At 49.4% G+C, this 20,925-nt stretch overlaps 1 protein-coding gene across 1 annotated transcript in view; it reads left to right on the forward strand.

Annotated features, from left to right (window-relative positions):
- Positions 1–20,925, forward strand: part of SLC24A3 (solute carrier family 24 member 3) — a 473,993-nt gene that overhangs the window by 47,194 nt on the left and 405,874 nt on the right. The gene's annotated exons all lie outside the window — the stretch shown is intronic.

Genomic DNA, 20,925 nt, shown 5'->3' on the forward strand with positions numbered 1-20,925 from the left:
TGCGTCTGTGCCCAAGGGCCTGGTGAGGGACAGTATGGAGCGGTGGGGACTGGGGTGAGGGCAAGAGGGCTTTCCTCTTCCAGAGGGGCGGAGGTGCCCCGCTAAGTGCCTATGTGGCAGGGACTCAGGCCTGCCTTGCCAGGTCTTCTGGTTTTTCCAAAGAAGCTGGAAATCTGGCTTTTTTTTAAAAAATTAATTAATTAATTAATTAATTAATTAATTAATTTTTGGCTGTGTTGGGTCTTCGTTTCTGTGCGAGGGCTTTCTCTAGTTGCGGCAAGCGGGGGCCACTCTTCATCGCGGTGCGCGGGCCTCTCACTATCGCAGCCTCTTTTGTTGCGGAGCACAGGCTCCAGATGCGCAGGCTCAGTAGCTGTGGCTCACGGGCCTAGTTGCTCCGCGGCATGTGGGATCTTCCCAGACCAGGGCTCGAACCCGTGTCCCCTGCACCGGCAGGCAGACTCCCAACCACTGCGCCACGAGGGAAGCCCCAATCTGGCTTTTTGTATGAAATCGGGGAACTCTTGCAACGCTGTATGAACCAAACTAAACATATCAGCTAATCTTCAGCAGGATTGTGACCTTTGGCCTTTGCCATCCCAGTGTGTTCTACAGAGTGACATCGCCGGGGCAGCCTGATATCCGTCTCTCTTTTTTTTTAACATCTTTATTGGAGTATAATTGCTTTACAATGGTGTGTTAGTTTCTGCTGTACAACAAAGTGAATCAGCTATATGCATACATATATCCCCATATCCCCTTCCTCTTGCGTCTCCCTCCCACCCTCCCTATCCCACCCCTCTAGGAGGTCACAAAGCACCGAGCTGATCTCCCTGTGCTATGCAGCTGCTTCTCCCTAGCTATCGATTTTACATTTGGTAGTGTATATATGTCCATGCCATTCTCTCACTTCGTCCCAGCTTACCCTTCCCTCTCCCCGTGTCCTCAAGCCCATTCTCTACGTCTGCGTTTTTAACTGGACACCAACCAGCCTGACTGCCTTTGTATGGTCACCCCAGATGCCCCGGGGGTTCCCAGAGGGAGGTTAGGTCATGGGGACCCCACTCCATCCTCAGTGAGTAAAGGCTGGGGAGAGATGGTTCACCTGTGGGGAAACTGCCTTTCCCGCCCACACTGGGCTGCTTGCTGTCTTGGGCTAGGATTTCAGGCAGTTGGGTGGGGGGTGGGGAGCATGGTTTTGGGGACAAAAGCAGTGAATCCAAGGGTTGTGGAGTCTGTAATTCCTCAGCAACAAACTCAGCAGCTCTCCTTCCAATTTAATAAATCCAGACCCTTGTGGCTCATACAACAAGCATGATGACAAGTAATAATAACTCATAAGGAAGATTTTTTTTGTCTTCCTGACTCATGCCTTTAGTATGGGAAATCTAGGCAGGAGTGGTCACAAGCAAATGTTCCCTGGAGCTGGAAGGCGTGATTCCAGAGACCGTGCTGCGTGGGCGGGGAGGTCCTCAGGGGTCCAACAAAGAGGAGGAGAAGTTGTGGGGAGAGACCTGGGCTCCCTGGATGTGCCAGGTTTCTCCAAGGAAGTGTGGTGTCAGGAGGCTGGATTCTGGAGCCCACTACCTGGGTTCAGATGCCTGCCATGCTGCTTACTAGCTCTGTGACCTTGAGCAACTAACTTAACCTCTCTGTGCCATACTCTTTTCATCTTCAAATGCAGATAATAATAATTTAAAAAATCTCTCTCTTTTCTTTTTTTAAGTTTTTTGAGGAACCTCCATATTGTTTTCCATAGTGTCTGCATCAATTTACATTACCACCAACAGTGTACGATGGTTCCCTGTTCTCCACACCCTTGCCAACAATTTTTATTTGTGGTCTTTTTGATGATGGCCATCCTGACAGGTGTGAGGTAATATCTCATTGTGGTTTTGATTCGCATTTCTCTGATTATTAGCGATGTTACACATCTTTTCATGTGCCTGTTGGCCATCTGTGTGTCTTCTGTGGAAACAAATTATTCAGGTCTTCTGACCATTTTTAAAATCAGATTTTTTTTTGATACTGAGTTGTATGGGCTGTTTATATATTTTGGATATTAACCCTTTATCAGTCATATCATTTGCAAATATTTTCTCTCGTTCAGTAGGTTGTCTTTTTGATTTGTGGGTGGTTTCCTTTGCTGTGCAAAAGCTTTAAAGTTTAATTAGGTCCCATTTGTTTATTTTTGCTTTTGTTCCTTTTGCCTTAGAAGGCAGATCCAAAAAATAGTGCTACAGTTTATGTCAAAGAGTGTTCTGCCTATGTTTTCTTTTAGGAGTTTTATAGTTTCTGGTCTTATATTTAGGTCTTTAATCCATTTTGAGTTTGTTTTTGTGTATGGTGTTAGAGAATGTTCTAATTTCATTCTTTTACATGTAGCTGTCCAGTTTTCCCAGCACCACTGAATGAAGAGACTATCTTTTCTCCATTGTATATTCTTGCTTCCTTTACTGTAGCTTAATTGGCCATAGGTGCATGGGTTTATTTCTGGGTTCTCTGTTCTGTTCCATTGATCTATGTGTCTCTTTTTGTGCCAGGACCATATTGTTTTGATGACTGTAGCTTTGTAGTATAGTCTGAAGTCAAGGAGTGTGATACCAGCAATTCCACTCCTGGGTATTTATCCAAAGAAAATGAAAACACTAATTCAAAAAGATACACACACCCCAATGTTCATAGCAGCACTATTTACAGTAGCCAAAATATGGAAACAACCTAAGTGTCCATCAACAGATGAATGGACAAAATGATGTGGTGTATATATACAATGGAATATTATTCAGCCATAGAAAAGAATGAAATTCTGCCATTTGTAGCAACGTGGATGGACTTGGAGGGTATTATGCTCAGTGAAATGAGTCATACAAAGAAAGACAAATACTATATGTTATCACTTATATGTGGAATCTAAAAAATAACACAAATGCATGACTATAACAAAACAGAAATAGATTCACAGATATAGAGAACAAACTAGTGGTTACCAGTGAGGAGAGGGAAGTGGGGAGGGGCAATATAGGGGTAGGGGATTAAGAGGTACAGGCTACTATGTCTAAAATAAATAAGCTACAAGGTTATATTGTACAGGGAACACAGCCAATATTTTGTAGTAAATTTAAATGGAGTATAATCTATAAAAATATTGAATCACTGTGTTGTACACCTGACACTAATGTAATATTGTAAATCAACTATACTTAAAAAAAATACCTCCCACAAAGGGTTGTGAGAATGAAAGCTGCTGTATATAAACTGCTTAGAAGACTATCTCATGCATAATAACTGCCATAGAAGTATTTGCTATTAATTATTATTACTGTGCATCTACAGAAGAAAGAATGCATCTGCTCTTTCCCATCAGTAGTGAATGCCTTTGATTCACTGGGTGGGGATCCACGGGCAACATTATTTCTAAGGGGTGGAAGTTCACCCACTCTCTTTAACCCAACAGACTCTCCTCCTGGTGTGTATGTATCTCCTCTCATGAGCACCCCATAAAGTAGGGGATGTATGTATCATCCCTCTGTCATAGGGTCTCAGGGAAGGTGAGTGGTTTATTCATGGTGACCCATCACTTTAACCTTTGTTGCCTTTCAGCAGCTACTTCTGCTGGGAGTCAGCTGGTCCAGATGGTGGAGAGGTGCTTTCTTTAGGGTGACTGTGGGTGGTACCCCACCCTTGCCCCACTGGGCCTGTGCCCTGGTTGAAACAGAATGATGGCCAGCCAGGTTGGGAGTGTTGTTGAGGAGGGAGAGTGGACCTCCGTGGATGTCTGTCTAGCCTGTTCCTTTTCATCTTTATCCTCTCTACGTGGCCCAGTGCGTAGGTGAGGAGAAAAAGCGTGGTGCCGTCGGATGGGCCCAGCACTGGGGTTCACACTGAGGTGTAGCCACTGACCAGCATGTGGCCTTGGACAAGTAATTGTCCTTCCAGGGTTTTATTTAATTTTCTAAAGAAAGATGACAGGATCTGCAATAATATTGGAGCCGTGAGCCACATGTGGCCACTGAGCAGTTCAGCTGTGTGCCACGTGTACAAGACACAATGGCTTTTGAAGGTTTGGTACAAAAAGAGAGTGTAAAACGATTCATTGATAATTTTTATCCACACAATGGGACATTATTCAGGCATTAAAAGGAATGAAGCACTGATACTGCTTCAACATGGATGAAACTTGAAAACATTAAATCAAAAAAGCCAGTCCCTGGACTCCCCTGGTGGCGCACTGGTTAGGAATCTGCCTGCCAATGCAGGGGTCACGGGTTCGAGCCCTGGTCCGGGAGGATCCCACATGCCACTGAGCAACTAAGCCCATGTGCCTCTACTACTGAGGCTACACTCCAGAGCCCGTGAGCCACAGCTACCGAGCCCACGTGCCTAGAGCCCGTGCTCCGCAACAAGAGAAGCCACCGCAATGAGAAGCCCGCGCACCGCAACGAAGAGTAGCCTCCACTCGCCGCAGCTAGAGAAAGCCCACGCGCAGCAGCGAAGACCAACACAGCCAAAAATAAATTAAAAAAAAAAAAGCCAGTCCCCAAAGACCGCATAGTGTGTTATCCCAATGATATGAAATGTCCAAAAGAGGCAAATCCATAGAGACAGAATGTAGATTAGTGGTTGCCTAGTGGGCAAGGGGGCAATGGAGAGTGACTGCTAATGTGTGTTTTTGGGGTGATGAAAATATTCAAAAATTAGATTATGTTGATGGTTGCACAACTCTGTAAACATATGGAAAACCATTTCACTGTACACTTTAAGTGGGTGAATTTTATGGTATGTAAGTTATATCTCAATAAAGGTGATGAAATAGTTTTTATACTTATTGCATGGCGAAATGATAATATTTTGGATATATCAGGTTAAGTGAAACATATGATCAAAATTAATTTCACCTGTTGTGCTTTACTTTTGTAATGTGTCTGTGAGAAAATGTTAAATTGCATACGTGGCCTGCAGTGTATTTCTGTTGGACTGCACTGCACTCACATTCTCAAAGGACCTTCCTGGTTCCAAAATTATATTCTTCCACGAAACCCTCCCAGGTTTGGACTTCTGATGACTCATCTAGTACCATGGCTAAAACCCAGCTTGAAAAAAAAGTTCATTTGGGTCTTTTTTTAAAACCATTTGCAAAAATAGGTTTTTAGAGAGAAATCCTGGAAGGAGATGCAGAGTCACATAAGGTGAGCCAGAAAGCCGGGCTGTCACTTTCTCCTGCCCCCATCAGCTTTCCAGAGCCATCTGTGACTGTGGACAGGGCTGTTTAAAAAAATTTACAGTCTGAGCCTCAACAATGGTTTCCTCAATCGATCCTCCTCTTGGAAAATTGACTCTGGGACCGCCACTGCCCAGAGGAACAGGCAGTAAATCTCTGGTTGGCGAAAGGGCTTAACAGTTGCCTGGCTGAGCCCGTGTGCCTGGCTTCCTCACGTCCTTGTGGCCCAGCCGGAAACCACTGGAGTGTTCTCTATCCCCTAAAAGGCTCATTGTCAAAGCCCGAAACTTGACCTCCAATCTCACCTCCAAGGAGGGCTGAAGATGATCTTGGGAAGTGTCTTTTTCCTCTAGGAATGATTTACTGAAGGCCCATTCTCTCTCCTGCCTTTTGCTGGGTGCTGGGAAATTCAGAAGTCAGAGTTACAGTGCTTCGTGGAAAGACCTGGCTCCTGCGAGAACTGGGAAGTATCACTGCAAAAAAAGCCCCTGTACATGGCCTGTATTTCCCCTGTGAGCTGGGCCTTGCCCCTTTGCTCATTCAATGACCTCTTTAAGACTGGAAGGGTCTCTGAGCCCTGCGGCCACAGGCCCTGTCAGCTCTGTATTCTGCAGCCTCTGCACCAGGGTAGGTCCCTGTTGGGAGTGCTGAAACTCCTTTACCTCTTTTTGTACCTGTTTTCATTTAAACAAGGGATGCCAGTGTTCACAGCTTTGAGCTCCTGGAGACTGGCACCCCTGTGACACCTGCTCCCACCAGCCGTCACCCCGTGTCCTTTGATGGGCTGCTTCCTGCACCATGATCTCTTCTCGCCCCTTTCAAAGTTTGGGCAGGGGCGTGGGGAAGTGAAGTCCTTCTGTAAAAACCACTCTTAACATTTCTTTAGGGAACAAGGCAAGAGGAAACTTCTTTAGTTCCTGGGCTTCTTTTGAATTAATTGAATTCACAGAGAAAGAGTAATTGAAACAGTCATGATGAGGAAGATAGGAGGGTGAACGGTTTCCTGTAGCTTTTCCACTAGGTCTGAGCTTTCCAGAGACCTCCAGAAAAGAATAAGCAGGCCTGGAGCTTGCACAGGGGGATAAAGCACAGGAGCAGAAAATTCTGCAAAGGCTAGGGTGGTCTGTGGGATGCTGAGTGAGTAACGTTGAGGTCCTATCTCGTCCTGGCAGTAATTCACCAAAGGAACATGCCGTTCCTCTAGATTTCCATTTTAACATCCGCACAGGGATAGGGCCTGTTTCACAATTGAATTAGAGTCAGGTACGTTCTCCTGCCAGGGTGATATCCAGAGGAGGGCTTGGAAATAGAGCTGTTCAAAGACAGTTGGCCTCTGAGCCGAGTCATTTCCTGGCTCTCCCAAGAGAGGACACTTCGCTGATACAGCTTTGCTACTGAGGGGAAGCCCTCCAGACCCCTCTGATGAGAAGATACGTCCGGCCGAGGTTCTGGAAGAGGAAGTGAAACAAGTGTGGGGCTTGGGAGATGACGAGGAGCTGGGATGTCTTGCCTCATGTGGCAGGGGCGGAGGCTCTGGCATCCACGCGTGCTGGTTCCGGAAGGGACGCTGCCTTGAGACTCTCTTCTCAACGATGGGTGTTTGTGATGCACTCGGCCACGGTGTGGGTACCACGCCACCCAGGGCCTTTTAGGCGTAGTGGATACGGTCTTGGAAGCAGAGCATGGCTGAGCCGCAGGACCCCAGCCGAGGTGTTGGACCACACAGTGGCCCCCGGCCGGCCCCCTCTGGAGGGGTTCCCTGTACACATGGATCTTGGCCACGTTGCAATAATCTTTCTTTTTATCACTCTCAGATACTATATAGGGGATGCCATGAATATTCACGTACCTCTGGGACCTTCTGCAACATTACTTTCCCCTCAGCGTTTTATATGAAAATATCCGTCCATACAGAAACATGGAAGGAACTGTGCAGTGAACACTCGCATACCCACCACCTAGATTTCCCCGTTAACGTTCTGCTATACAGTGTTTGCTACTTTTTTTTTGCCACAGTAAAATCATGATTCTCCTATCATATTTTACTTTTATAAAAGCAGCCCTGTCCCTCCCATGTCTCAGATGGAAACATCAAGGGGAAGATTATACAAAACAGCATCTTAGTGAGGCTGAGGCAGGAATCCAGGCATCCTGAGCTTAGGGAGGTAAAGGGAAAGGAAGGATTCCCAGCGTGGGAGCTACCAGGCGAGGTGCCAGGCCAGGCTTTGCTGCTAAAAAACCAGAGGGCATCTAAGATCTGTGTCCTGCCTGGAATGTCCCCAGGCCGACCTTGGACTGGGTGCTGCCCGCGATCTACTTCAGGACTGGGACCGTGGGCAGGTCGCTGGCTTAGGGTCCAAGAGATTGGTTTCTCACAGGGGAAGTGGGAATAAGAGCACCCACCTCCCAAGACTGTTGTAAGATGAGAGAGGCATTGAGAAGCAAGACAAGGGCCCCAGTGGCACCTGGCAGGAGGTGGGCCCATGCAGGAAGTCAGACATCCCGAGTCCGGGTTCACACGCACCTCTGTGTGGTACCCCGCGTGCCTTGCTCACGGGGGCTCCATTCGTTACGCTGCGGAAGTTACAGCTGTATTGTGTTTAGAGATAGTGATAGTAGCAAGAGCAGTAGTGATTGTAAGGTTAAGGAAACCTGAAGCAAAGACAAAAACAACCAGAGATTTTAAATGTCCCAGTTTACAGCTCGGGCATTCTCTGTAGACATTTGTGGAAAGAGCTGTTACATCTGACTCCGCAGAAGAGAATTTTCTGGTTTATTGCTTCCCATAAAAGATGGAAGCGTGGAAGCTACGAGAGCGCTGCCCTCTGCAGCCCTTTGGAGACTCTGTGGGCCCCGAGGCCCCGGGCTTCCTGACTGTGGAGGCCACGGGGCCAGGAGCTCTGCCCTCCTGAGTTAGGTGACCTCCCCGGCCCGGACCGACACCTCTTACTCGGTGACTTCCTGCTGATCATCTGGCAGTGGTGACAGCTCACGCCTGTCATCAGAAAGGATCGGATGAACTCAAGTCACAGATGCAGTGTTTCTAATTGAAAACCCCAGCAGGGTGGCCCCGCAAGAATCGGCTTCCCAAGCACCTGGGAGGCTCCCTCCCCTCCCGGGGCTCATCACAGGCTTCAGGCTCCTTGTAAATCAAGTGACACCGGTCAAGGTGCCTTTTGTGGCTTCGAGGAACTCTTCTGAGGAGGAGAATCCTCTCGGAGAGATGGGCGTTTATTTTGGGATCCTCATCCTTTTCCATCCTTCTCTATTGCAGTTTTGAGCTGAGGGCTACTTGGGCGGGCTGTCAGCCTGCCGTGACGGTGGGTGGGGGCGACAAGGGGATGTGTGAGAACATGCCAGGTGCTGTCACTCACGCCGCAGGGTGATGCTGATGTGACCTGACGAGTAGTGGATCCCTGAAGGGGGGGACAGTGAAGAGCTTTCACTGCCTTTATTATTTTTAAAAATGTTGGTTTTTTACGATTATTAAAGGTTACTCTCCATTTATAGTTATTATAAAATATTGGCTCTCTTCCCCATGTTGTACAATACATCATTGAGCCTGTCTTATACCCAGTGGTTTGTACTTTTGGAGGTACAAACTATTGGGTGTAAGATAGGCTCACCACCTTTACTAAAAAGCTTTGGTCCAGGTAGGCTGGTATTTGGGACAGGTCACATGTGTGTAAGGCCAGCTTCTAGGAAGAGGTTCATGCAGTATAAGGTTGGAAAGCTGCAGAGCCAGAATTTGAACCGAAGTCTGATGTTTCTCAGGACAATACTTAGATCTTAACACAAGGTTTCATCTGATACATCAGTCATGACACTTCTTGCTGTCAAAAGCAGAAGACAATTCAAAATGCTTAAGGCATTGGGGGATTTATTAGAGGCTGTTTCTGCAGATAGGTTGGTGTCATCAATGGACCAGCGATGTCACCAGGGGTCCAGTTTCCTTCCCTCCCCTTTCTCCCTTCGTGTGAGTACACGATTCCGGAAGAGATGGATATGGCCCTTGGTTCCCAGAATCCCTTGTTGCATCACCCCTTCTCAGCCGGTGTGTGTGTGTGTGTGTGTGTGTGTGTGTGTGTCTTTTTATTGACCGCCTCTCCCTTGTTCCCTGCTTCCTTCACTTTTAGAAACAATGGAAGAGGCCTTTCACTTTCCCGTTTTCTCTCTGGCTCCCGGACAGAGGACTTACTGGCCTTGGCTGGTGGTGGCTGAGATGGATGGGATCTCTCAGGCTTTGGGAGAGAGCGTGGGCCAGAGGGGGAGACAGGCGTGCGCGGTGCAAACCGCACAGAGTGGGATGAGGAGCCCTCGGCTGGAGGCATGTAGCGGGTGGGCCCCAAATACTGAATTTTGATGATCATTTTCTGCTCTTCCTAGGGCTCTAGAAAATAAACAAAGCCTGATTCCTTAGGCAAATACTGAATCAATAGAAATTCACTGGGAGGGATTCACGGGATGAGAGCAGGGGAGGTGCTGCCATCGGGCTGAAATGACAGAAGCAAACCTGCCCTTGCTTAGGTGGCAGGTGGTGGCCTGGAAGGTGGTCTGCGTCAGCCCATCCCCGTCTGGCCATTTGTGGGATCATTCCCTGTCTTCCCCTTCCTGTTGGTGGATCTCTGACTCGTGATGGAAACCCGGGGCAGGGGGGCGTGAATGCTCCTTTCTCTCTGCTCAGCCTTGTTGCTCTCCTGTGGTGGGCGTCAGTTTCCAACTTGGAAAGCTGCAAGCAGCGTGCGGAAGAGTAGGAAAATGTGAGAAGCAAGTGACTCTCCACCTAAAAAAGAAACCCACACTGCCCGTCCCCTCTTTAGTCCTGTGCTCTCACTGGGAAGCGTCCAGAGGATATTTTAGTTCTGGCGTCAAGTTCCGTGGTGAGAGAAGAGGGAGAAAAGGAAAACATCATTAGAAAATTTACGCGTGGCCCCGGACCAACCACATCTTCCCACTTGCTTCAAGAGAGACTGTTTCCAAGATGAGGCCAAGGTTACCTTCGGTAGCTGGCATCACTGGGTGTCCCTCGAGACACCCCTTCCACCCTCCTTCGGGTTCAAGCCGCAGCTGCAGCAGGCAGGGCAGTGTGGGTTCAGACTCTGCTGCAGTGACGGTGCTACCTCAAGCATGGGCCACGTGTCTCTCTGGCTCGGGGTGTTCCCGGTAGGTGGGAGCTGATGTGGCCCACCCAAAAGTGCAGCCTGGAATTTGGGGGAGTTCATGCTCCTGGGGTTACCCTCAGTCAGGGGGTGATGAGAGCCACAGCCCTTATCCTGCTGGAGGACAATTTTGGGAGGAATCTTGGGTACATCTCCGAGCTTCCAGTGGGATGGTGTTCTAGTTGCCATGGCAGCAGCCATCATATACATTCTCCATTTATAACTTCCCTTATAGCTCCTGTTTGCTTTCCCCATCTTGCTTTCCACGTGCCCTCACTCCTTCATCCTGGGATCCCCTTCAGAATAAACTACTTGCACTCAAGTCTTTGTTTTGGACTTGGCTTACAGGAAACGCAAACCAGGACGCCTCCCAACGTGGCAAATGCTGCATTGCAATCTAAATCATTACTACAATTTCACAGTGACATTTGAGGGTTTCCCTTGTTTGCCTGGGCCGGCCTCTGGGTATTTGGGGGGGTGGGTTGCACAGACTCTGTATCTCCACCATCAGGGGCCAGCCTTCACTCCTGGCAGCCTGTACTTGAACCCCTTGCAGAGAAAAGAAAGCTCTGGGTTTGGCTCTGTTCACCTTTGCATGCTGGCTGCATTCCTGGACTCCCAGCATCCATGCCCTCCTTCCAGTTTCAAGCTCACTGGGAGAGAGTGGGCTAGGCTCTCTCCTGGGAGCTCTGCCTTGATTGGCTTGTCTCAGTTACAGGCACGCCTGGGAACCAATCATCATGACCTGCAGGATGTGGGGCTTTGATTGGCCAGGCCCTTATGAATGAGTGAGTGATGCGCCACTCAGACCAGGTAGACAGGGTATGGGGGAGGGGTCGTTCCCCAAGGAAATTCCGAGGTTGATTCAAATTAGGGGAGAACGGATGTCGGCAGGGAGGGGTGCAGGCACCACACTCCAGTTTAGTTAAAAAAATTAATTTCCTGATGGAGATTTATTGAATCCCTCCTCTATGCAAGTACTGGGGACCAATAAGAAAAAATGGGTGTCATCAGGCAGCTTACAGTCTAATGGAAGAAATAAGAAACATATACAGGTGTTGGAAGAGCATGTGTCATCTGAAGCTGCTATCTCCAAACTATTGGAGAGTGGTATTTATTTAGAAATTGTGCGTAATAAATATTGTAATATATATTATGTATACACATATTTAAGCCTTGTATCTAACTTTGTATTTGTAAATTTTTCTGTTTAAAAGAGGGAATTCTCTGGTGGTCCAGTGGTTAGGGCTCCGTGCTCTCACTGCTGAGGGCCCAGGTTTAATTCCTGGTCGGGGAACTAAGATCCCACAAGGTGTGTGGCCAGACAAAAAATTTAAAAAAAATTTAAAAAATAATAAAAGAAAAGAGGGACCTCAACATTACATAAGCTTCAGGCCCTACAAAACCTGGATCTACCCCTGACTTTTATATATCAAGAAACATAAAGTTAAGAGGAAGAAAATAAAGATTTTATTAATAGAGCAAAACATTTCAATTTTACTGGAATATTATAATTATTAATATTGTTATGGTCTGTGAGTACTGTTTTATTGAGGACAACATGATTGAATATATTTAAATCATTTTTGAAAATATTAGTTCCATACTTTGAGGAACAGCCAGTTGGAAGTCTGTTTATTTTCATTTAAGGTTCAGTTTAATATTGACATTTAATGGCTGTCCTAACTGAAATAGATAATTCACCAAGATACACAGATCCAAATGGAAGAAAAGCATCATAGACCATACCTACTAAATCAAGACATTAATTTTTCAATTTCACCCACCAGTTATGCAAAAACTTTTGTTCACATCTTCCCATTTTTCCTGGTTTCAGTCAATTAATCATGCTACTTTTCAGAAGGTGTTGAATTTACGTATTTTTAACAAATGGATTCAAAACTCATTGAAACTCTTTGTGTGTGGAATGTTTTTAATCAGGAGGCATAATTCTGCTTCCACGTTTTAAGGTGGAAAATATGATTGTTTTAGGTGCTGATTTCTGTCAGTTTTGGAGGGTAACACAATTTCTTGATATTTGTTTTCAAAATGTTCTCTCCATAAAACAAATTTCTTTAGGAAAGTAGGTGCCTTTTCACCTGGTTGTTAAAATGTCACCTTGAAGGGTGTGTGTGTGTGTTCTGAAAATACCTGCTAGGTGCATCCTTAGCTGGTGGCCACAATGACTTCTCAGAAAAGGTGGGCATATTTGTAGCAGTTGTCTTTTTGTAAGAGAGAAATGTGTAATTCATCTTTAAGTTCAACAGTTTAAAAGAATTCTTTGCCAAAAGATAGTCGGTGAACATCCGTATGGTAGAAAAAGATGGCATGATCATGCCCCCATCTCATTTCAAAATAGTGTTGTAAAGATTTTACTGTCTCAGATAATATCCGCAAATCTGCTCCACTGAGTACACGTAAAGGGCCCTATTTCGGACACTCTGAGAGCAAGTGAGCCCGGAGGGCCCCACATCCACCCTGCGCTCTGCCTTCAGGCCCCTCGCCTACCTTGGGTGACAGTGCCCTTCTATTACATTAATTATGGGGCATGCTGGCAGGTGGGCTCAGTGGTGGTGCTACTGTCAGCCTGCATTATAAATATTAAATATGTAATAAGATTGGCACGTGATACAGACGTGGGGGTTCTCATATTTTCTTCCCACTCTTCAGTAAGTCATATAGCCCAGCCTCCTGGGGTATACAACTCTACCCGAGATTTTTAAAAAAATCCAAGCTCAAGGACTTAAGTAGTCAGATTATTCAGGCCTTTCAGTTTTCAGATGCAGCAACTGAGTTAAAGTGATTCAACTTCCCAGCAGCCCACAGCTAGGGACGGATCTGGCCCTAGAATCCCAAGTCACCAGATGCCCAAGATGGCGAAGTCCTGAGACCAGAAGCCCAGTCCCCAGGGTCCTTGGAACACACCCATTTGCTTTCATCAGTAGGGCAGTGAAGAAAGGAGCTGTTTAGAAAAGAGGAAGTTCTGAAACCTGGCTGCTGGGACCTGGTCTTCTCAAGCCTTTCGAGGCAGATGCAGGAGGAGGCGTCTCAGGGCGGCCAGCCAGCTCCGTGGATGCCGGAGCACGCCTCCTGCAGGGGCTTGTGCTCAGCAAGGGGCCTTCCCGTTCCCTGCGGACGGGACCCAGAGGTGGAGAGATCAAGCAGAGCGCTGTCCTGGGAACTTGAAGGTGCTCAGCGACCGATGTCCGTGAACAAATGGGAAAAGAAACACTCAGCCCAGCACTGGGCTGCGGAGCTGCCCGGACCCTACTGTGCACACAAGTCATCTGTTTAAATGCAGAGTCTCACGCGGGGGGTCTGATGCCACATTTCTAACAAGCTCCCAGGGGAGGCTGATGTGGCTGGTCCAGGGACCACACTTTGAGTAGCAAGACTATATAACGCAAACAGTTTTGTCCGGGAACCCCGAGCACTTGGATTCTGTTTTAGGTTTGCCACTAAAATTCCCAGGCCTGTCATTTAAACTTAGCCTTAAATCAAGGGGCATGACCCCTGAGGGAAGATGTAGGGGTCTTTCCTGGGAATTGGGCAGTGACTCCCCAGCCCCACCTTGAGGCAAGCGCTGTGACATTGTGGCTGTTGGACACCCACCGGGTTTCAGGCAGGGGTGGGGGGGGGAGGGGCGCAGGGAGGAGAAAAGCCCAGATAGCCTGGGTCTCCTGGAGCCTGGGACAGGTGGGGGTCGCAGGGCGGGGGGAGCAGCGGAGACAGTCAGTGATGAGTCCATCTGTGATGCGAGCTCTGAAGGAGAGGTAGCTCTGGGGCCTTGTGCTGAGGGGACGTCCTGGAAGGTCAGGAAGGCTGAGTGGAGGAAGGGGTTCTCCCTGGGAGCGGCCGGGGTCTCTCTGGGCTCCCCCACCTTGGCCTCCAAGTCTCACAACCAGACCTGCCTTGTTTTGCCCGACAGCCGTGGCAGAACCTGCATCCGGGGCCAGTTTGGACTCTCGCCTTTGGGCTGGTGCTTTGGGCTGCCCTTGTTCCCAAGGCTACTCTGTCATGGGCTCTGCCGGCCTTTGTGTCCTGGGGAGGGTGTGTGGCCTGGGCTGTGAGGGTTGGTGTCAGGAGGGAAGGGGAGACCCAGCAGCAGTCAGGACTTCCTGGGCTGCCTCCCGTGGGAGGATTTGCACGGGGACAGGTCATGGGACTGGCCTCCTCGGATGCAGGACACGACTGGACAGCACATGGTCCACAGCATGACCCAGAGCCCCAGCAGCCTGCTCCCGTTCTCCACCGGGACCCCAGCAGTGCTGGGCAGGGACCCTCTGCCCACGCCCTGCAGCCTCTCTCTGCCTCTTGGGCTTAGAAACATAGTCTTTTGGCAAATAACACTTGAAGCTGTTTCCTGGGGCCTGGGAGCAGCAGCTCAGACTCCACTGTGCTCCATGCAGAGCCCTGCTCCGCGGCTGGGCGCTGCATTTCTCTCCAGCCCCCGGGAGATGCTCTTGCTGCGGCTGACCTTGCGCTCTGTGCAGGAGCCCTGCAGAGGGCGGGCATCGGCGGAAGGGCCCATATCTGTGTGCAGGTGGCCAGGGGTTACTGTTCCCTCTTCCCATTAGAGGGACCGAGAAACCTCAACCTTCCGTAGGGTTTTCCTCTCGAGTGGAGGTACGGCGCCTCGATACTGGGATGCGGTTTAAGTGCAGCCTGAGAGCTGCGGCTTGTGATCGCCATGGTGCAGCCGGAGGGCAGGAGATGAGGGACCCGCTGGGCAGGGCATGTAGATGCAGAGAGAGGAGAGGTTTACATGGAGTCTGTGGCCTCCCTGCAGCTCTGAGTTCTCTGGATCTGCCCTTCTCTGTCTTTCTGGAAGCTTTGAGGCCGTGGAGGGACCCAGTGCCCAGGCCGTTCAGCCTCCGGCTTCTTCCTCTCCTGGCGGGTTTGGAGAGCTCGCAGCCTCTCCACAGTCTGTGCTCCTTTCCAAGGACCCAGAGCCACTCAGAGCCACACTTTTCCTCCAGCTGGAGAATCCGTGTGAAGATCCACAAGCAAGGGCCAGCCCTGCCCTCCTCCCCCGTTCACCCACAGAGGGTGAGAACCTCGGCGGGTGGGGGGTCAGGATGGTGGCCGTAGGGAGAGGGCGCTGGAGGGGCAGCTGCGCCCCACTTGTTTGCTGGAGAGTCCGCAGAAGGCGGTCTCAGGGCTGCAGGCTGATGCAAGCCCGCCCTCTGACCCCGGGGTGAAGACCCGGGGCGCCCAGAGTGGGGACAGCTGTGTAAACTGCAGGGTGGGGTATTTATAGCCCTGCTGAGCACTCCGAGCCTGAACCGGCCTGAGGGCCGCAGCCAGTCCTGCCGCCGTGGGCTCTGTCACTTGTTCTGTTCACTGAGTTTTCTGGACCTTCTGTCCTCAGGGTTGCATTAGGCTCTGCAAGACTCAGTCTCCTCACCTGCTGCCCTGATCCTCTGGGTGGTTCTCTCCATCCCAATTTTCAAGAAGAAATGCTGTGTTCCAGATCTGGGGGAGGGGAGAGTTAACACGACCCTTCAAGGGGGCCTGCTGACCCCAGGAGGCCACTTCCCCTGGGTTCCTGAGCTCTGGGACGAGGTGGGACACGCACAGCTGGGCTTTGGAGTCAGATCTGGGCTTGAGTCCCAGCTCACTGCTTTACCCCATCAGTGAAATGGGCGAAACTCCAGGGGTAGTGCGGAGTGAGAAGGTGCAGGACGGCTGCGGGCACGTGGGCAGGGGCACAATTCTGGTGCTGCTGCAGCAAACCTGCCTGTCTGCAGACCCTCATCTGAAGGGGGTCCTCCCCTCCTCAGAGGGCGGCAGGTCCACCTCTCTGCTGGGCCTGGGACGCCATATGGGATGAGGGTGCACATGGGAGAAAGCGTGTTAGTCTTAGGGTGAAGCTGGAACGTGGGGCACCGAAGGAAATCCATTCTTGGGGTCAGAAAGCCTTGGGCTTTCCAAGCCCTGGTCATGGGGAGGCGGAGGGGGACAGGGAGACAGAGAGAGAGAGAGAGAGAGAGGGAGGGAGAGAGCGTGCACTAGCGAGCAGGACAGGACGAGGGCACAGCTCCGTAATGGAAACTTGGCTCCCAGCCTCACACTCTCTCCTTCCTTAGTGCGTGTGCTTGAGTCTCAAGTTGAGGACCTCTTCCCCTCCAGCAGGCACCCCGCGCTATCTCCACGGCCCACCCCTGCCGCCCTGCTCGGAGCTGGTGACATGTGACATGTGAGCCCGCTGCCTCCCTCTTCACCGCCCCCGCCCCCTCCCTGACTAATTAGGCCAGCTCGCCACTCCCAGGGCCTGGCAGGCGGAGCCAGGCACGCGGTGGATGGGGGCCAAGGGCTTTTGTTGACGTTGCTCAAGTGTAGCTTCGAGGAGCAGCCCCTGCCGAGCCAAGAAGTCCAGGGAAGCGGGGGGGGGGGGGGGTGATGAGGGGAGAGCAGCGGGCGCCTCCCCCAATCCCCTCTGCCTTCCCCACTGCCCACCCACTCCTCCTCCCTAAATCCAAGACTGTAACCCTCCATGTTGTGACCAAGGGGCCAGCTGAGTCCCTGAGAAATCCACGCTCAGCCGAGCGGCCTGCATCCAGTGGGCTTTCAGGACCGTTTTCTTTTGTGTGTGTGACGCTGTCACGGGGTGATGCTCCTGACTTGCCACTGTTCCTAATAGTTTCTGGGGGAAGTAGGTCCAGTGAGACTGTCTCCGCCCCTCACCTATTATAAGGTGCAGGCTGCATTGTGGATCTGTCTTGCTATAGCTGAGTAATATGGCCAGATGGATTTCACCCTCTGCAGGGATCTACCAAGAATATGGCTTTTGGGGTCACCAGACCTGGGTTCAGGTCCCCATTCTGCTCCTCTTTGCTTGCTGTGTGACCTTGGGCAGGTCTTTTAACCTCTATGTGCTTCGGTTTCCTTATTTGCAAGTGGAGTTAATAGTTCAAAATAAGATGTTAAGATGAAACGTGGTGAAGAGTGGCAAGTTCTTTGCACATAATAGACACTCAATAAATGACTGTCATGATGATTATTAACTGGCAGTGGATGTGGCCATGGGTGGGTTCTGAGTTTAGGCAGATCACTTCTATTCCGACTTATTTACTCCAAAGGTAAGTTGACCCAGGAACCAACTGCCCTTTCCTACCTTACCAGCAGTTTTGGGGGTTTTTTTGACTTTTTTTTTTTTTTGGCTGTGTTGGGTCTTCGTTGCTGCATGCGGGCTTTCTCTAGTTGTGGCGAGCGGGGGCTACTCTTCGTTGCGGTGCTCGGGCTTCTCATTGCGGTGGCTTCTGTTGTGGAGCACTGGCTTTAGGCGCATGGGCCTCAGTAGTTGTGGCATGCAGGCTCAGTAGTTGTGGCTCATGGTCTTTAGAGCACAGGCTCAGTAGTTGTGGCGCACGGGCTTAGTTGCTCCGCAGCATGTGGGATCTTCCTGGACCAGGGCTCGAACCTGTGTCCCCTGCATTGGCAGGTGGATTCTTAACCACTGCGCCACCAGGGAAGTCCCTCACCAGCAGTTTTGTGAGGGCAAAGAGAATGGGGTGTAATATCGTCACACGTGGTCCTCAGTGAGAAGTGAGTAAACGCAATGCTTTGCTTTCATCATTCTCATTTTCTCAGACTCTGGTCTCCACATCTGTATATCAGTGGTCAGTGGTCATATATGTTTTTTGGAGATAAAAGTTTGTAGGTTTTGGAATCCAGAGGCGCTGCCTTAATGGTCTCTAATTCCTGAAGCTATTGAATCATCATGTAAAAAAGTCCTCTAATTTTCTGCTACAATAGCTGGCTTTATTTTTATATCTCTTAATTGGTATCAGCTTTTCTCTCAGAATTACAGAACCATGGAAATTTGGCCTAAGCAGGAACTTTGCAAGTCACTGGAAGGGATGCTTTTGCTTCTTTGCAGATTTTTAGAATCTTCCTGGAAGGCAGCTGTGCTCACCACTATACAAACAACGCACATTGGGATCTTCCTGAATGTTAGGATTGCAGCACCACAGAGCACTTTTCTTTAACCCAGATTACAAGAAGAGCAGAACGGCCAATCTGTTGGTCTCGTGTAGGCTGGAAGATGCCATCGGCATCCTGCCCGCGTCACTTGGTCCTCATGTCTTCAGTGCACATGGGCACCGTCCAACTTTCAGCACCTGCGTCTCATTATCTAAGGCCTTTTACTGGGTCCCAGAGCCCACTTTGGTTGGAAGTGTCAGGGAATTAATGTCCCCTGGGAACAGCCTACATTCAACCCATGGCAGACCAAGAACAGGTAGATAAATACCCCAGCTCCCTCACCCCTTAGGTGTCTGAGTTGCATGTCTACACTGGCCCCCAGAGATTTCCAGAGGGGTCAAGTGCTAGTTCACCCACTTTAGCAATGGACTTGAAACATACCTCCAATGGCTGGCTCCCCGGCCCTGTCCCACCACGGCTGCTTCCTGAGATCACCCCCCATGTAAACCACCTGTGCTCAAATCCTTGTCCTCAGGGGCTGCTTCTGCGGAATCCCAACCTGAGACAAACGGGGTGTCCTTCTCCACACTCTTAGATCCTTTATGATAATATGGTGTAATATTCACATTTTAGGTCTGCCTGTTGAATTTTAAGGCAACTGACCTTATTCCTTCTTTATGAGTTTTTTGCAATTTTTTTTCTCTGCTTGTCAATGTTCTTAATCCTAAGAATTAACCATTCAGGTGAACAAGACTACACAAATGCCTTGCTTTGACCTTGAAATATCTTTGGGATTGTCCTCACAATTATGGCTATATATATATCTGGCCATCATGTAGGTTTCTGTATTTCAGAGTCTTAAGTTATTGTTTATTCTAGTTGGGCCCCACGTTCTACATTTTTTGGAGAATAAACCTAGGGGCTGTCCTAGCTAATGTGTAAAAGTTGTTCATTAGCTACTTGGTAATTTTACATGTGGAGCAGGTTCCATTTGACTGAGGAAGACCTCAGTTTGTGAGCTGCGGATGTTACTGTGTGTCCTGTTGGCTTTAGGTGAGACGCCTACAAGCATTGTGATTTCCAGAAACTTCCATGAGTTTTACTTTACCCATCCACAAAGTGGGAATGGTTAACTCTGACACGTACTTACTGAGTACCTACTCTGAGCCAGCTGTGATTAGGTGTCAGACAGACAGCAGTGGACAAAGAGACGGTGCCCAGGCTCCTCCCTCTTTCTTTCCTGAGCATTGTCATTGAGGTTCCAATTATATAATGAAAGTGACATCATTTAGGAAACTCTTCACTGACCATTTCAGAACACTGTGCTGGTGTGGCTCGGTGGGTCGCACCCTCTGGCCTTTTGTGAAGGCCGCTGGGCCCATGAATTAGAACCTTGTCTCGTTCTTAGATCCATTTTCTGACCACAGCAACTCTGGACACTCGAGAGGTAGCCAAAGCCTCACGTCACATCTTTCTTGAGTTCCAAGCCACTAGAAAGAGCCATCTGTGCTTGCTGTTTCCACATCCCAGTGACCCTCTGAGGTCCCGCTGTGTTGTGTCATTGCATTTGTCTTACATGATTTGTCCATGGCGGTCAAGGCCATCGGCCACGCTTTCCTTTTTGAAATTCTCTTTCTGCTTACCTTCTGTGACACCACTTCCCTTGCTCTTTTCCTTCCTTTCATGATCTTTTGCTGAATGCTTTGACTCTGCCTGCTCTCTGAAGGAATGTTGAGTTTCCCATGGTTTCTTCTTCCATTCCCTTCTCTTGAGGAAACTGCATCCATACACATGCCATACTCTTCCCTATTTGCTTATGATTCTCCTGATGTTCTGTGTAGCTTAGCTGTCTGCCCTGCGGTGTCTGCACCCACATTACCCAGGCAGCACACTGCCCTGTGGATGGTCCACAGACACTTCAGATCCAACACGTCCTAAGCAGAAGCCACCATATTCTCCCCCGACGGGCCCTTCCGTCTCTGTTCTTTCTCCTGGCACTTCCATCCCCATGGTCATCTCAGCCGGAGACCTCAGCCCTAGTCACGCATTCAGTGATCGACTTTCCCCTTGTTCATGCTCTCATCTCGTGTTTACTGAAATCTTGTTATGTGGGCTTCACGGGCCCAGGCTCTGGGCGTGTTGTTGTGGTGTCTTCGCCTGGGTGACCCCGAGAAGCAGATCCTGAGCAGGTGTTCAGTGGCAGGTGGTGTATTTGGGAGGCGGTTCAGGGAAGTACTGGTCACAGTAAAGGAGTAGATGCTGGTGGGTAGGTGCCAGTCACCCCGACTTAGTGCACCCAACTGTGCCCTTTTTTCCCAAGTCCACGTTCAGTGAGGTCACGTTGGTAGCTCGAAATTGGACATGATGGGAATATTTACGCCATGGAAATTGTCCAGTGGATACAAAACCAGGACTTTTTCACCTGAAGAGTTGGTTGTTCAACATTTCTCAGCATGTTATTGGGTGCAGGGAATTAAGACAGGGAAGGACAGCGGCCAATGAAGTGTGTTTTATCAAGAAAGTCACCTTTTAGACACCTGGAGAGTCATCCCAGTGGAGAAAACTGGATTCCAGTGTAGAACACACATTTCAGAGTCATCCCACTGGAGCGTGAGGTGT

This window comes from Balaenoptera acutorostrata, chromosome 15, assembly GCF_949987535.1.
Source record: "Balaenoptera acutorostrata chromosome 15, mBalAcu1.1, whole genome shotgun sequence".
Taxonomy (NCBI): Eukaryota; Metazoa; Chordata; class Mammalia; order Artiodactyla; family Balaenopteridae; genus Balaenoptera; species Balaenoptera acutorostrata.